Source organism: Gopherus flavomarginatus, chromosome 1 (assembly GCF_025201925.1).
Source record: "Gopherus flavomarginatus isolate rGopFla2 chromosome 1, rGopFla2.mat.asm, whole genome shotgun sequence".
NCBI lineage: Eukaryota > Metazoa > Chordata > Testudines > Testudinidae > Gopherus > Gopherus flavomarginatus.
The window spans coordinates 23,607,115-23,622,758 of NC_066617.1; positions in this window are offsets into that span (position 1 = coordinate 23,607,115).

Below are 15,644 nucleotides of genomic sequence, written 5' to 3' on the forward strand. Positions count from 1 at the left end.
TCATGCAAATCTAGACTGAGTTTTAAAGCATAATATTTATGCAAGTCTCCAAATGGTTTCTTTTATTATTTTTAACTAAGTCTGTATCTTGGCATCAAGAAGCAGAGATTTTATCATTGCTGTGTCTCATCCAGCATGAAACCACAGAGTTGCAAACTGTCGGAACATCAAGACAGCCTCTGCAGTGTTTCCCTCTGCTTGTCATGCTGGAAGGAGTGTGTGTCTTCATAGCTAAGCTCAATGAATCCTGACTGCTCAGTTAGCTAGCAGCATGTTTGCTTAGATATGGTAATGTAGAATAGTTATTGGCTCCGTTTATCAAACGATTTCAACATAATGGTTGAAGGCTACCAAGGTAGTTTGACTTGACTGAGAAGAATAATCACTTGTTGGCATGTAACATGCAGGCTTGCCAACATAAATTGCTGCTGTTGGTATGACCTGGCAGGCACACAGTACCTAGCAACCTAGATTTGTTTAGGAATCTCTCTCTAACAGTTAGGAATTTAATATCTTTAACTTTCAAAACTGTATGGATTATAAAGTATATTTTATGGCTACATTGCTATTAAATAGCATGTGATCTCTCCCTTCTTGAAGTAAAAATAGCCTATTCTTCCTACCTAGGAATGGAAAGTCATTTCTCCTCTTTTGCCCGTCCAAATGAGACCTGGGGCTCATTTTAATAGTCTACTGAATCCCGAGCAACTTCCAATGAATGTTGGCATTGAGAACTTTGCGGTCAAGGTCTGAGGATTTTGCACAGTGAGGAGTGAGAGAGGGACAATAAGGATTTTTTGTTTTGAAACAGTCATGTGAGGTAAGGCCTCTAAACCTTTCAGGCTGTCTATATTTAATAACAAGCCAAATTCACTAGTTAATATGATATACTTCAGCTACTATAATTACAGTCCATTATAGCAGATATAAAACAAGAAGTCTTTTTAGGCTTTAAACTCAGACTTTTTCTGTGGGGGCACACGTGTGTGTAATAAAATAGCCATTACATTTTGCCATTTGGCCATGAGAAAATAAATAGCAAAGGAATGAAGCCTTTGTCAATAATTATGCTTTAGATATAAATTGTAGTTGTACTACTGAGCAATTTAAATGAGACCTTCCACACATATACCCCTTTAGTCAGAAATAATAAAGGAACTTTATCATTACATAATCTGTGCTAGGTAAAGCCATGATCAAATATTAACATTGACTGGAGTTTTCAAAGGAGTTTAAGGGAGTTAGGCATTTACTTCCACTGAATTTCAGTAGGATTTTTGCAATTAAATCGGGTAGGCTTCTTAAGGCTTGTCTACATCAGAAAGTTGCAGCGCTGGTGAGGGAGTTACAGCGCTGCAACTTTGAAGGTGTACACATCTGCAGGGCACCACCAGCGCTGCAACTCCCTGTTTGCAGCGCTGGCCGTACTCCCGTTTTGTCTCGGGTGTAGAGGATCCAGCGCTGGTGATCCAGCGCTGGTAATCCAATGTAGACACTTACCAGCGCTTTTCTTGACCTCCGTGGAAGGAGGAAGCCTCTGGTAATCAAGCTGGTCTCCTTTCCCGGTTTGCTCTCTCGTTCCCGGAGCCCAGAGCAAGCAGGTCTCCTTCCCTGCGGTTTGCTGGGTGGCTCCGGGAACGCGAGAGCAAACCGCGGCGAAGCGGGTCTCCTTTCCCGGTTTGCTCTCTCGTTCCCGGAGCCCAGAGCAAGCAGATCTCCTTCCCTGCGGTTTGCTGGGTGGCTCCGGGAACGAGAGAGCAAACCGCGGCGAAGCGGGTCTCCTTTCCCGGTTTGCTCTCTCGTTCCCGGAGCCCAGAGCAAGCAGGTCTCCTTCCCTGCGGTTTGGTGGGTGGCTCCGGGAACGCGAGAGCAAACCGCGGCGAAGCGGGTCTCCTTTCCCGGTTTGCTCTCTCGTTCCCGGAGCCCCGAGCAAGCAGGTCTCCTTCCCTGCGGTTTGCTGGGTGGCTCCGGGAACGAGAGAGCAAACCGCGGCGAAGCGGGTCTCCTTTCCCGGTTTGCTCTCTCGTTCCCGGAGCCCAGAGCAAGCAGGTCTCCTTCCCTGCGGTTTGCTGGGTGGCTCCGGGAACGAGAGAGCAAACCGCGGCGAAGCGGGTCTCCTTTCCCGGTTTGCTCTCGCGTTCCCGGAACCCCCCTTGAAGCCGCCCAACAGCGCTGCAGTGTGGCCACATCTAACACCACTTGCAGCGCTGGTTGCTGTAAGTGTGGCCACTCTGCAGCGCTGGCCCTATACAGCTGTACTAATACAGCTGTAACAACCAGCGCTGCAAAACTTTAGATGTAGACATGGCCTTAGTCAGTCCCACCCATTATTCATTTTCAATACCTTATTACACCAAGAAAGTGATTGTCATCTAATTGGATTTACAAATTACTGTTTTAAACTCCATAAGTAAACCTCAAGCACATAAAATTAAAATGTTGCTAAAGTAAAAGCTCTGGACTAGTTATTTGCAGACTCTAAAGTCCAGTGACCCATACTTATCACAGGGATGGAAGAAGTCATAGAAATGATTGTCTACAATGAACATGGAACCAACCCATTCATGAGAAGTTTGAAAAATTTCATTAATATTTTCCTTTTAATTGATTTATGAGTATTTGCCCATTTCCTGGTCTTGGTCAGAAGTAGACATGGAAATTGTGAAATTATGAAAGAAATCGTATCTTTTACAGTATTTTCAGTATGGCCTGAATCTTAAAATCTTGGAAAGCTCCTGAAAGCCTGTTCTCAAAAGATTTGCAGTTCAATTTTTTAACCAAAGTGGTTTGGATAAACACAAAGCTTATATGAACCACCAAATCTTTTAGTTTGCGCCTTGACAAGTGGAAAATTATGGTTCAAAGTTAAAAATATATTGGCTTTGGAAAGGACACTAGTAAACACACATTGGTTTTGGAGAAAGAATTGGGCCCAATCCAAACCAGTGTAAATATAAATTATAGTACCTAAAGTAATAGCATATAATGTAATTGAAACCAAAATATAGGAACAAAACCAATACATTTTGGTTCTAATACATTTTAGAGCACATGTGAATTTGACATTGCGATGTTTTAGCTCAAAATTCTCCCAGCTCAGTGCAGATTCTCTCTCCAAGTTCCAAGTAAGTTATTCTCTCAAACTGTGATCAGTTCTAAATAATCTGAACCTGTTTGTCTAAACAAAAATAATAAACCCACAGACAATCCTTACACAATTGTTTAATGGTTTAAAACTGTCTTTAAAATGGCAGCTTTTTTAAGGTAAGCAACCTCCAACATGTCAAGTATGTATCATAAATGTATGCATGTATGTATCACAATTCCCATTTATGTATCATTACCATAATCATTTATTGGGTCCTAATCAACATCGGTAAATGTTAATTTTTGCACTTTTTGATTCTAACCAGAAGGAGAAGTGCTGAGACTGGTGGTTCCCCAACTGATTCCACCCCAACTTGAACCAAGAAGCACTTGGAGTCTTTTTAGATCGTTTATCCTCAATAATATATGATGCCCCAAAATTTCTGGAGAGTTTCCTCTCTCCAGTAATGACACTAGAACATTGGAATAATGAGCACTGGTAATTCTTGGTTATAAAGAAGAGCCACATCTCTGCGATCTCTGATACATTTTTTGCATTCGCCGTAACAAACATCTCATAATAATCACCGAAGTCTTGTCTTCAGGCGAGCGTGTCACCAAGGTCCTAGGCCAAGATTTAGAGCAAGGTGACTAGTGATTTTGGGTGCCTCGGTGACTTGGCTCACAGATTTTGACCAGCATGCAGGCTTCCTAAATACAATAATTTGGTCAGGTCACAACTTCAGTTCTGTACTGTATTTTGCCATGCAACTCCAGTGATGACAACGATGTAACACAATGCAGAATTTGGCCCCATATTTCAATATACAAAGAAGAAAAAAGCAAAGAAGCAACAAAATTAATACTTAACAGATTAAAGGGCCAAATTCATTGGGTCTGAAAAGGGTAATGTCAGTTACTGCCTGAGTATGAATTGATCAGAAAATGAGATAAGAGGTAAACACCACTGATTTGGCATTCAAGGAGTATACAAAATGAGCATAACACATTCATCTGGTATTCACTAGGGACCAATGTCAAGCTTGCCAAAGAATTCTATTTAAAATAATGGGAGTTAAAGGCATGACACAAAGGCTGAATTTGGCCCTGATGCTATTGGGGTGGTGTGGGTTTACGTCAAAGTGATGGGGTTATAGAGGTAGTGCTTTATTTTACATCCTCCTTTGAGGTGATTTCCCTGCCACACCATCCTTTCTTCCTCTTTGTAGTTTGGTTACACTCACTCTGCACATTCACTGAATGTCAAATCTGCTTTGCTACTTTCACTTATATTATGACCAACTTGTATCCATTATGCAGTTTACCTCCCCAGTTACGTCACTGCTGGATTTGGCTCAGTGATGGATATTTACACCAGTCTGCATTCATGGGTGAAAGTTCCCAGTTAGGACTGGTACTTGAGTGATGCATAGACCTTGAGTTGACTCTCTATCTATGGTGAATTTCACCTAAATTTAACATATAGATTGAAAAGTCTAAAGAATGCTTTTCTTGGAAAGCATAGTTTAAAATACTCCTAGGTAGAAATAAAATTGAATTGTTGTAATTTGAGATTAATATACTTATTTCAGCTTCCAGCTTTCAACTATTTGATTTTAAATGTAAGAACTAATTTGAGAGGCACTTGCTTAAATTACATGGGAGAAAAGATGTGTTGATCAATAATATCTACCATGGATTAGAAAAAGAATAACAGGGCTTTTACCTGATATTTTATTTTTATATATAATAGTTTTAATTAAAATCATTTTTGTTTACTGTACTTCATATTTAAATGTGGTTTCTCTATACACAGAATTTGTACAGTGCATATTCCTTTTATTCTTAATCATGAGAATTAAGGGAGTCCACTATGATAAAAATGTAATTACTGAAACATCTAGTTTAAAGTATACTGTGGTTCTGCTAAACAATTAGGAAATGCTAAAATTCAGAAGGAAGATACAGTTATTCCAAAAGAAAGGAAAAAAAATCATTAATTCCAGAAGCAAAAAACAGTTCATTCCAAAATGTTATTGAGTTTTCTGAGTGCCAATAAGGCATCTACCTATTGAATGATTTATAAAAACAAGCACTTAAAAAGAAACAGGTAAAGGCCATCATAATTCTTAAGCTGCCCACATGGGCCAGAATCTCAGCTGGTGTAACTCCATTAACTTCACTGTAACTATGCCAATTTACTCCTGTGGGAATCTAGCTTATCATTCTTTTAAAGTAAAATGTTCCACCTCTCCATAATAAACAACACATAGCTGCAGAGATGGGTGTTGAAAAAGCTCTTAGTCCTTGTTAAAAAGCTCCTAATATATAGGCCACTGTCATTTATACTGAAGAATTAAAGTTGGTCAGATAATTTTTAAAAAAGAAGAAAAAATTTTTAATGAAAAATGAAATGTAGTACATTTGTCATGATTTCCTCCTTACACACTTCCTGATGAGCTCTGTAAAGGAAGCTCTTAAGCCCCATCCACTTAAACAAACAAGCACAGGCTTAACTTGATGCATGTGAGACATTCTATTGATTTCAATGTGACTCCTCATGTGCTTAAGTGTTTTATTGGGTTAAAGCCTTACTTAGATAACTGTTATATAAGGACTCCTATGCCCATTCCAAACTGCAAACATTCAGTAGGCTTCCAAAATGCTAAGATTTATACACACATAACATGTAGCCTGTGAGTTGTCCAACTGAATTCAATAGGACATGCTTAAAACTGATCACATAAGTGTTTGCAAAATCAGAGCCAGGGAGGGCTATATGATCATACATACACACACCTAGGGACTGATCTAAAGCCCATTGAAGTCAGTGGAAAGACCCCCATCCCATGACTTCAGTGTGCTTTGATGAGTCCCATAGTGCCTACTCCTGCTCCCACAAGAAGTCAATGGTTATGTCTACACTGCAATGTAAACCCAAGATTCAAACTCATGCTCAAGCCTAACCTCCTCTTCCCTCTACACGCACAAATCATAGTAAGCCAGGGCTGGGACGCAGGGTCCCAGGACCTCATAGCGGTGGAGGGTGCAAGCCTTACAGAAGCTGGAATGTAGGTTCAAGTCTGATTGCTATGCAGTGTTGATACAGCCCCACCAGACTCTTGCTCTGGGAGTCCACCAAAAGTATGCTACAATCTCACAGGCTGACTTTGTCCTCTGGACAATCAAGTTTGGTGAACAGTCTAGTTTTTCCACAATGCACCATGAGCAAAGGACTAGAAAGACCAAATTTTGGAAGGGTACTAGGAAATTTGGGAGGTGGGCAGTTGGACTCAAGCATACATTATGCAGTGTAGCTGCTGGACCCCCAGCTTGGATTTAGAGTTCAGCAATTCCTAATCTGGTTAAAAATGAGTGTAGATGCTCAAGCCATAGGTTAACAAATCCAGGGTCTGATTATTTGATTTCTACTACCCCTGTGCTTATACTGCAGTGTAGACATACTCAATGACAAAAATCAATCAATGGGAGCAGAATTGGGTCCCAAACAAAAATCATGAATAACTTTTCTTAGTTACAACAATCTGTTTCTTCAAATATAGTCAGGATATGTATTTGCACTTAGATTTAACAATATGGAAAGTTTGAAGGATAACAAAATATTTTTATTTTTATGCAACTAGAGCAGAGTGATTACCACTGTGCCATAATGCAATAAAAAAACTATTATATTGATTAGGAAAACACATTTTCTTCAGTGAAGAAAATGGAGATGTGGTTGTGTTGTCTGTTTCCCTTCAGCAGACACCAAATACAAATATGTATATCTATTTTGGAGTTTGGTTTAAAAAAAAAACCCTGGGGACAAAATAGATGCATATTCCTAACAAGTTAAAACACAGGATAAAGAAGGACGGCTGTTCTATTTATTTTCTCATTTCTAAGTAAACTTGCCCAGAGACAGATGATAGTTTTGTTTATTTTTATTTTTGCTTATTTAAATGCCCCTTTTTCATTGCTTTTTAAGACCCCTCGGCAATCTAAAAGCATCTGTCTTTTGAGCTGTACAAAGGTTTGGTTTGTGGAGGACTTTACAGTCTGGGTTAGAAATGAAGCAACCCCAGGTTTATTTGAAAATTCACACTGAGATCTCTGAAGTGATCCTCAACCCCAGCTAACTTCTCCCTACAATAAGCCATGGGGACACCACTTCCTTCCCTTACTTTAAATGGCTTTACAGTGCTCATCCCCTTATTTGGAAATGACACTAAGGAAACAGGCTGGAGCAGAGTTTGTCAGGTTTCCACCAGTGAGAGCAACATTTTTCCATATTCAGTAAACTTTCACAACTCTGCACCCTTTAGATTCTTCTTCCATGTCCATCACTTTGGTATCTAAGCACCTGTGAACCCAGTGTTCGTGGTTCTAGTGGGCTTCACATCTGATGCAAGTATTTAAGACCACTCTAAATGGGCTCTATATATTTTGTTTAAGTGGTTAAAAACTGCTACTCTTCATAATCCTCACAGAGCTCTAAAATTTCAGATGTTGAAACTTTGTCCTATTTTTTTCCAGGTTTTTCTGTTTCCTTTTCTCTATTCCACCAACCACAACACATCACCTCTCCCTACTGCCAAGCTTACAAGCAGCTTCTGTGGTATTCCATGGACCACTGAACAAGGAATGTCTAGCGTAACATGATCTGCACATTCCTATTACAATGGTTGCTAAAGAACTCTGCATCTTCTTATCCAACCCTTCCAATCCACACAACAAATTCTGAGGCTTGGAATTCCTATGTCTGCCTCCAACTCCAGTCTTGCAGATAGAACTTGGAAGATCTCTCTGCTGGCATTGGGCCTGTAAAATTACCAAATGCTTTCATACACAGTTCTGCACATCCTTCTCCTTGAACATAATTTCATATGTCTTTCATTTCATTTATTGAAAGAAGATTGTCAGTGCTTAAGCAGTCTAGAATACATATGTTCTTTTAAAAAAATGGAATTCGGGTTCAGTTTGGATCTGAATCCAAAAGTTCAGATGTTTCTTTGAACTCATTCCTTGATTCTGGAGGGGGGGTATCGACTTCACATTGCTATTGCTTATGCATGCATACTTCAGGAGGCGATAAACAGAAACCAATAGTTATACTAGTGTGAAAGAGAGGGAAAATAATCAGGTGTTGCATCTCCAACCCCGTGGGAAATGCATATGTTCTGTAGATAACTACACAGCACAAGACAACTGAGAATTTAGCCCTCAGTCTTCAGGGTGAGAGTCTGTGCTTCACCTCTCAGGGTATGTCTACTTCACCATTAAACTCCTGCATCTGGCCTGTGTCAGCTGACTTGAGCTCGGGCTACAGGGCTGTAAAATTGTGGTGTAAATGTTTGGGCTCAGGTTGGAACCCAGGTCCCAGAGTTCAGACTCCAGCCTGGGCCCAGACATATACACCGCAATATTACAGCCCCATAACCCAAGTACCGGGTATTTAACTGCAGTGTAGACATACTCTAAAGGGCCCAGCACAGGATTCACTGCCCGGGGCAAGTGAAGGCTAACGCAGCTTTAAGCCATGTTGGAGCCTCATGATTCTGGGCTGCTCCAGAGGCTGCAGTGGTCTCTGGTGTAACTTAGTTATGACATACTCCTCAGGCTGCCTGGAATCTCCACAGTGCTTATGCTGTCACCCCAAACCTGACATGCCCTTCCCAGTCCCACCCCCAGCTGGGCTTATGAAGAGGTCCCTGGGAAGCAGCCTTACAGCTGTCTTCTACCTTGCATGTGCCAAGGGAACCCTCCTATGCTTGAACTGGGGCTTTTGGGGCCCCTTTATGCCACTCTGGCCCTTTTATGTGACATACAAGGGCTAGAAAGAAAGTGAGAATCTCACCCTTGGTGTCTGAAAAACTGGGCTCTTTTTGGGTCACTGCTGCCTTCTGAGCACCCTGTCATGGTCTGGTGTGGGTTTGTGGACCCCTGCCTCAGTTTACCCCTTGGACTAGGACCTCCAGCTTAGCCATCAACAAAAATCCACCCCTTATGTGGAAAACCAGTCAAAAACAAATAGCAAATACAGTCTATAAATGGAATTCTAGCATCAGCAGTGAGAGCAGCTGCCCCAAGTACAATCCCACCTGAGACCCTAAGTACATACTTGGAGAATAGTCCCCTTCCCCCCACTCAGTGGCTAGTGCTGCCACAGAGACTCTTACTTTTAGCATGGTCAGTCAGAGCTAGGACGGGTATGTCTACTTGAGTTGGGAATTACAACTTCCATCTCCAGTGTAGGCATATTTTCAAGCACTCTTGTGCCCACCCTTGTGGGCTCAGCTTTCACCCTTCCTGGGCTCTTTTCATCTCTCCCCTGGATGCCTCCTGGGCTCTTCTGGGCTCCTTCCTGCTCCTTCCCATGCAGCTTCTGGCAGGCATTCCTATCCAGGATCTTTCACAGGCCTCTGCCTGCTTGCTGCTATACTGTGCTGTCCAGCCAGCCCTCTCCTGCTGGGCTTTCTTCCTTATGGCCAAACCTACACAGGTATAGCAAGGCAAAGTGAATGGAACAGGGCTGACTGGCCCATGGCCTCTGGCCCTGAAAGTGGCAAGCCACACTGTTATAGGCTGACTATTTCAATATCTCCCATGAGATTTTTGCTACTTATCTTTTAGTCCAGATTGGAATTCAGACGTTCAAAGGAGACTGAAATTGGAGGAATTAGAGTTATTGAAACATTTCAGAATTTCAGTTAAAGTTCAAGTCTAATTTGGTTTAAAAACAACCAACCAACCAACAAGATAAAGTTTGGGTGAACTAGAAGTTCCAGGAAGGGTGCAATTCTTATTTTTTGTCTGAATCTTACCCATCCCTAATTTACAAACCCCAGATATCAGGCTAAACAACTACAAAGACAAGTAACTAAATAAAACAATTAAAAATCCAGTAGCATCATGAGTAGAGATGCAGAAATTTGTTCAAATAAAATAAAAGCTAGCTCAATGCTTTGACATCCCTAGAGGCAAGGCACATCTTGAAAAGTTAACCTCACTTTTCTTTTTCAAGCGCTTATTTCCTGCCAGAAGTTGCAGTGCTGTATTAGCTTATGAATCCTGGAAATCATATAATATAGTCTCTTCCGGTGAGGTTTCCAACCACATTTTGCAGCCTGAAAAGATCCAAAGTCTCACATTAAGCTTTGAGAGGTATGTGAATTTCTGGGTATTTAGCTGAACCAAACACTTAAGTTTTGCCCTTTGCTCATCATGATTCCCGAAAGAATCATTAGCTTGAAACAACAAGAGTCATTAATCTACCTTTTTAGGTAGGAATGGGAAATTGAAAAGGTAAAGCGTTTCCCATAAATTTTCAATGAGTTGCACTGAATTTGTCACATCTCCCACTTACTGTAATGAATGGAGATTTAAAGCCATGTGATTCCCATTACCATTTATAGAAGAGTAACGTCAGTTATCCACACTGGGCAGAAATGATACTTCTGTGCTCTTCACTTATAATACGTAAGGATGAGTGAAGACTGAAAGAGAATTAAGAACTAAAAGAACCGAGCAACTAATTGATTTTTCAATTTGGTAGCCAAAAAGGTTCATTTCTTATCCACTTTTTTTTGTTTTTGTTTTTTGTTTATTTAAGGATTTTTCTTGCTGAAACAAAAAAAAACAGAAAAAAAGTATTCAGGTTGAATGAAATGTCTGAATATTGTTTTGAAAATGACACTTCAAATTGATGTTTCAAGAATGTCAATTCAAAACAGGTTTGAAAAAGTGTAATAAGTTTTGACATTTCTAAACTGTTTTTCATCTGAAACCCTTTTCCAAATTCAGCCCAAATTTATGAATAGCTTAGATGCCCTAAAATGTGCATTTTTCAGCAAATTTACTATTTGCCAAAAATCTTTCACCCAGCTTTAATTAAGAATACTTTCACCAACCAGCCCACTTCTTTCTCCATTTCCAGAACTCCACCCTATGAAAGTGAAGCTTTCTGACAGCTCTGAAACTTCAGTTAACTTTTTTTAATATATTTTTTTGTTTGCATGTCTCTGCACTCCATCAAAACAAAGGAAATGCCAAAATATCATAACAAGAGCTGCATTTTTTGGTATTTCTGGCCTAGCTGACAGAAAGAGGGATTGTATGCAGTGCTCTTGTAGCTGGTTAGTCCCAAAATATTAGGGAGACAAGGCGGATGATGTAATATCTTTTATTGGACCAACTTCTGTTGGTGAGAAAGACAAACTTTCAAGTTTACACAGAGCTCCTTTTCAGGCAGATGACCTGAAAAGCTCTGTGTAAGCTTGAAAGTTTGTCTGTCTCACAACAGAAGTTGGGCCAATAAAAGGTATTACCTCTCCCACTTTGTCTCTAGAGAAAGAAGGATTGAAAATCTCACAAACAGACTATTCTAGCACTGTTTCCAGCAAATTTTTGCAGCCTAACTGGTCCAGCTAAGTGTTTAGGAGCCAGATTCTACTACTTTACATTATCGTGTATAGTACCTACTGACATACATTGACTTCAGTGGGGCCAGGGTTTCACTCATCTTCCTTATGGGGCATGATTGTTTGACCCCTATTTATGTGGAGTTATATCTGGCTCCCTGAGTAGTCCCAAAGACATCAGCCTGTACGATGCTGCTCATTGTAAGTAGGAATATCAGACTCAGACACGTACTAAGCATTCAAACTTTATCGGTTGCTTATCCAAACTGGACCAGGGCTGGATTTTGCCACCTACCTCACAGTGACTGGGACTGCAAGTGGAGTAAGGTATTACACACTGTAAGTAAGGGTGGCAGGACAAGGCACCAATGACCAGATCCGAAGCCCATTGAACTTAATTGATGGATTCACTGCAGTCAGTATGCTTTGGAGCAGGACCTATGTGAGAAAAAATACTTTTCAAAGCGGTGTGCTGTCTCTATGGTGGCATGGTGGCTGCAGTGTGCTGTACCAGGAGGCAGCTCACAGAGGCATGGCTGGAGACATAAGCTTTCCTAGGGATTCTAGTTTTGAGTGCCTCAGTTTCTGTTGGTACCACTTGGAACACCATATTCAGTCTAGACTTGAAGACAACAAGAGATGGAGAATCCATCACTTCTCTTGGAAGTTTGTTCCAACAGCTAATCACGCTCACTGCCAAAAAAAAAAAAAGGTGCATTATTTCTAACTTGAATTTATCTGGCTTAACTTCCAGCCATTGGTTCTTGCTATGCCTATCTCTGCTAGGTTAAAGAAGCCTATTTTCTCCTCATGAGAAAGTTATTAGCAAAGGACACTCTCTTAAACTTCCACATTTGAATCACTTACAGATTACTTCAGCATTCCTTACAAATGTTGACCCAGTGAAGTCAGGGAGACAATTCACCAGAGTAATGGCCTGTAGATTGCACTGGGTTTGATTAGAAGCATTGGCATCTACTTTAAGTTAGTATAGGTATTTAGGGCCTGACTCAACAACTGAAATAAAAGACTTTCCAGTCAGTTAAGTGGACCCTGGATCTGGCCCCTAGTTAGTATCTATGATAGTCATTTTCAGCCCAGACTGATCCCCGCTTCTCTATGGGAGTGTAAGGGGGGGCATGAAGAAAGCGTCAGTGGCTTCCTCCCTGATTTCTATTGTATTCCTGATGTGACGTTATTGATATAATCTGGGACCATATAGAACATGGTTGCAACCACGGTCTTGTAGTGGCACCAAATCTTATGTTAAAGGGGGTCATATAAGGTGTCTAAGACCAGGTTATGGTTTGCTGGTTATGATTATGCTGCCTATATGCATGTATCATTTTGCAGTTGAAGTTATGAATATTGGCTCTAGACTGTCTGTATTTCAAATTTGTGCTGTGCTTCTGGGAAACATCCCAGACAAGTTAGTGTTAGCTCTGCCTAGCCTGCTTGATGGCCCATTAAGGACCATTAGCTACACAACTAACCCATTGAGAGAAGGCAGATAAGCCTTGTAACTCAGCAAAGTATGCAAGGACTTGCCCATGGGACTCCAGACTCCAATTTGCTGTAATTTTCCACAGTAAGAACAAAGAAGTGTTCTTACACCTGGAAAAGCATATAAAAGGCTGATGACTCTTCTTCACCTTGCCTTCAATCCTGCTTCTTACCTCTGAAGGAACTTTGCTACAAACTGAAGCTCTGCACAAAGGACTGATGACCCATCCCAGCGGGGGATGTTCTCCAGAGACTTGATTTAAACCTGCAGTTGACGCCATCACTGCTACAAACCTGAACTAAGAACTTTGCCATTACTGTATGTAATTGATTCCATTAAACCAATTCTAGCTCTTATCTCTATCTTTTTCCTTTTATGAATAAACCTGTAGATTTTAGATTCTAAAGGATTGGCAACAGCGTGATTTGTGGGTAAGATCTGATTTGTATATTGATCTGGGTCTGGGGCTTGATTCTTTGGGATCGAGAGAAACTTTTCCTTTTATTGGGGTGTTGGTTTTCATAACCATTCATCCCCAGGACGAGTGGGACTGGTGGTGATACTGGGAAACTGGAGTGTCTAAGGAAATTGCTTGGGTGACTTGTGGTTAGCCAGTGGTGTGAGACCGAAGTCCTCTTTGTCTGGCTGGTTTGGTTTGCCTTAGAGGTGGAAAAACCCCAGCCTTGGGCTATAACTGTCCTGTTTAAGCAATTGGTCCTGAATTGGCACTCTCAGTTGGGTCCTACCAGAACCGCATTGTCACACCTGAACAATAGGGACACAGTTGTACACTCAACAGAGAATGGGAGCAGCTGGGGCAATGGTGCTACCTCCTGAATCAAGCATTGGCTGCCAGAGATGGGGAAGCTGCATGCTCTGAAGAAATAGAAGGAGCCATGCTCACCCATTCTCACAGAGCTCCATGAGGAATTCTCTTTCCCTAAATGGTACAGAGTTTCACTTCCCCCAACATGGAGCTGAGCCTAAGTGGCACAACTGAGCCCATAGGGAGTGACTCTCACGTTAGCTACGGAATCCCTGTTAGGTCAGCCAGCAGCGAAAGGGAGGAGGAAAATCTTGGACAGGGAAAAAAGCCATGTGCATATGTACTGGCTCCAAACCTCTCCCAGTTGAATACTACGGCTTTATTTCTTTCAGGTAGGAAGGACAAAAATCTGTTAATAATTTAGTTTGAGTGCCCCATCTTTGTGGATTTGTTTGTATGCCAGTAATGGCAGAATTCATAACAAACAGATTTTACATTTCGTTTATGTGAATGTCATGTCAATGTTTTTGTATTTTTAAATGTTCCATCCTAATTGAGGATAAGTTTATAGAAAAGTAAAGTGTTACCTACAATTACCAAGGGAAAGATTTGTGGTGAAATCATACCTCAGGAAGAAATACAAATTAGTTCATTCTAGCTTGGCTTGCATAGAAATTATGCTAACTATTAAAATGTGAATGCATGAAAATGTGATAAAGCTCAGATCTTATCAGAGGTCAGGTTCAGAGGGACAGAACGCAACTGGAAGAACTATCATAGTGTTTATTATAGACTCCACAGCCTGTAGTACATCCTTATATTTTATAAATAAATCATTCAGGAAGATAGAACCTACAGAATAACAGAGAAAAATATAATATGGAACCAATCTAATTTTATCTTTAACATTTCTCATCTTATCTGGCTATAACATGGTTCTTATCAAATGATGGCAATACCATGGCTTGTCTGAGACAATTGCAGAACCAGTGCTGGCAGTCACAAACTTTTCTGAAGCACAGTAGCTAATGAATGAGAACTTTCTTTTTTTAAGTCATCATTTATGATATTATAGGCCTCATTCTCCTTTCACATACACACTGAAAATCAGGAGTAACTCCCTTGAAGTTAAGTGAGTTACACTGGCATAAAGCTGGTGGGAGAGGAGAATCAAGACCTATATGCCTCTTTGTGACCAGAAAGATGAAAGCAAAAGGATTACCATATAATATTTTAGCACCGGGCATATGTGTGTTACATGGAATCAAGATTATCTGGTCAGATTTCTTAATACATATGCTAAGGCCAAAAATGATTTCTACGAGATCTCTGTGTGGGCAGAATGTGACCATTACTTTCTGAAGACATCCTTTGTGACTAACTCAGGCCCAAAGTCAATAGGACTTAGGCACATGCATAAGTGATTTCCTGAATCACAGCCCTAGACTGCAAATGTCGGATTGCTACATTTGTTTTAAGATCCATCTGGTAGCATTAGCAACATAAAATTAGTTTGCATTTAAGATTTAACTAAGGTGACCCCCATTACACAGTATCTCAGCACCTCACAATCTTTAATTGTGAGGCTGGAAAGTGCTATTATCCCCACTTTACAGATGAAGAACTGAGGGATAGAGAGACTAAGTGACTTGCCCAAAGTCACACAGGAAATTTTTGGCAGAGTAGGAAATTGAACCCTCATATCCCAGGGTAGTATTATTCAATATCCTTCATCTTTGTATTAAGTACTTGAGATGGGATTCAGTAAGGTGAGCTTCACTCTTTCGGTAGTCAAGGCTTAACATTAAATGTGAATAACTCTCTATATACCCAGAAATGTGATAGCAAGGGAAAAAATGCAGAATTG